This window comes from Etheostoma spectabile, chromosome 17 (genome assembly GCF_008692095.1).
Source record: "Etheostoma spectabile isolate EspeVRDwgs_2016 chromosome 17, UIUC_Espe_1.0, whole genome shotgun sequence".
In the NCBI taxonomy this organism is placed as follows: Eukaryota; Metazoa; Chordata; class Actinopteri; order Perciformes; family Percidae; genus Etheostoma; species Etheostoma spectabile.
The window spans coordinates 4,160,442-4,163,104 of NC_045749.1; the positions used below are offsets into that span (position 1 = coordinate 4,160,442).

At 39.3% G+C, this 2,663-nt stretch overlaps 1 protein-coding gene across 8 annotated transcripts in view; it reads left to right on the plus strand.

The window, feature by feature from the left end:
- ehbp1 (EH domain binding protein 1) overlaps positions 1-2,663 on the plus strand; it is a 147,587-nt gene that overhangs the window by 69,490 nt on the left and 75,434 nt on the right. The gene's annotated exons all lie outside the window — the stretch shown is intronic.

A 2,663-nucleotide genomic window follows, 5' to 3' on the forward strand; every position in this document is an offset into this window, starting at 1 on the left:
TTTTTTTCTTTTTTTTTGCCGGTGGCTCCTTGAGCGGATTACAAGTTTTAAAGAGTGTAGGATTCAACACCTCCTCAAATCTGACACTCTCTGACACTGCTTTGAAGCCATGAAAGTGAGATTGGAGAGACACGGAAGCTCTTTTCTCTCCACAGAGTCGTGGGTTTATGTCATTGGGTTGCGGCCGGTTAAGTTTCCATTGAAGCGTTTTGCCCCAGAGGGAAAGACAAAGCTTCCAACTTATAAAGCGTTTCACTTGTATCTTTTTTCTGACCCTGAAAGGCCAGTTTTAATAGCCTCCATACTTTTTAGTATTTTGATTATATATATCATGCTACGTGACTGTTTACATGTGGCCATCCTTATTTTGGCCAACCGGTTGACCTAGAAGTAGACTGAAAGTTTGCAACTATCCACACTACTAAATCATGTTTCTTACTCAAGAGTGTAGTTCAGTTGCTGAATAAAAAAACAGAATGTATACAGTATATATCAATAAATCAATTATATATCAATATATTCTCAATATAATATTGTTTTTATTATTATAAATTATTTTTTTTCTGTATAAATATGTTAAGTATATTGTTTGTATTGTAATCCAAATATGCTGTGAGTGTTTTAAACTTCATCTATGTTCCCTACCCATTCATCGGCATGTATATTGTTGGTGAAGAGGGTCTTACAGTAAGTCACTGTTGAGTTGCTCTAAAGGTATTTTAAATCGTTGCTACCCTAATACAGTACAGTAGATATTGGCATATTGTCTGGATCCAAGGGCAACAATTTCTAACTTTGTTACTGAATAATACTTTTGCACAAGACCCAAGACCCAAAATAATTTTCTAATTTTTCCATATCATGGTTCATTCGCTTTACCCATGATTCCAGATCTCAAATCACATCCCACTCTCCCAAAATCACATTGCTGACACCAAAAACTCTCCTGACATCAGGACCAATAGGAACCTGTATGCTTCCATTCCCAGGTTTTCTCCTATCTTGTCATTCAGGCATTGTAGTGAGCTTAACTCCTCTTTTTTCTCTCTCATATCCTTTTCCCTTCTTCCATTTTTTCTTTACCCTGTCGGATGTATGTTGTTGACACTAAGGCATCAGGAATAATGGAATCTCTTGTCAGTAGCTTGTATTTTTCGCCCAGGCTGTTAGGGCTGTGTATAATAGTAGCAGAGGAGGAGGAAGAGGGGAGGTTATGTGCCACTGATAGTAATGAAGGTTGCCTTTTCATTTTTTAATATGGAATGTTTGTGGGCCGAGGCAATGCTCTCCTCTAATCCTACCCTCGAGCTGAGCTAGCTGCACGGCTGTGTCAGTGTTGCACACACACAGCCACTGACATTCACACAGACAGATAAAAGACAAACGCACGCACACATGCACAATACATACATGTGCACACCTTCCTTTAGGCAAGACAGCAAACTGTTTGATAAGTCAGGGTGCATTTCTCTTCCTCATGAAAATTTCACTCCTCCCATGTTTGTGTCTTAAGGAAATGCAGCCAGTTCCTGTGAGAAGATATGGTATTTGTTTAATATTTGAGGGATATGAAAGATTGAGTGCCTAGATGCATTTGAAAACTTTTGTCTGGAAAGAGTGTAATGGAACAGCCGCTGATTGAGAAAATTTAGTTGGGGTAGTGATTAACATGGTGTCACTGTCATGTGCCGCTATCACTCCTAAAAAACGAAAACAAACCCCGGTTTGTGAGGAATCTATTATCATTTTTAAAATGCACATCCGCTTATTTTTAGAATTTTTTTAAAGCACCCAAAGTTGAGTGAATAACACGCTATCATCAACTTCACTTCATTATGGAATTAAGTTAGCAGTGTGTAAGTTTTAAAAAAAAAAGTGCAAATAATGGTACATGTTAATTTGTGTGTGTGTATGTGTTTGTCTGTTGGCTAAGACACCTGTGTGGCGATAGGTGGGTGAGTGGGTATGAGAGAGAGAGAGAGCCTAACAGTCTGTGTATCCCACTGGCTATGTCACTCGTGTGTGTGTGTGTGTTTTGTAATTTTTGTGTGCTGTGTGTCTAATTGCTTTAATAGCACCTGGTCTCTAATCCCAGGTAATTAAAGCGCTCAAATTAGACGGTTACTTTCAACCGTCACTTGAAAAAGCAGAAAGGGAAGGCCTGGAGGAAGACTACTCCACTCTGAAATTCTACATACACAGGACAACTGAAGGAACAAGTTTAGTTCAATTGGTCAAGCAGAGTATGTACTCATGTACAGTAGAGAAATGTATGTCTTTTCTTTTAAGGTTGCTTGGTCTACCCACATTACGTTAGATCAGTCAGTGATAAATTTATGTTTAGGACAAAAAAATTTGAGGTAAAAAAAACAACAACAATCTCTCCTTATCCACATACAGTAAATCTGACCGTGTTATCGGTATTGACTTTCTGACTCTTTTGTTTTTTTGTTTTTTTTTCCTTGTTTGTTTGAGTGGCACGCAGGCATTGTCGAGGCCGCCTAAAACGTGTCTGGGGAAGCTGTGGGGAAAGGTTAAGGCCCACTTTTAAAGATGAGCCGGAAATGTCAAGTGTCCGCCCTTCAGGCTCTTGCTACCGTCTCCCTGTACTGAGACTGCCGTAGGGGCCTGCATGACTCACACACACACATATAGACACACAC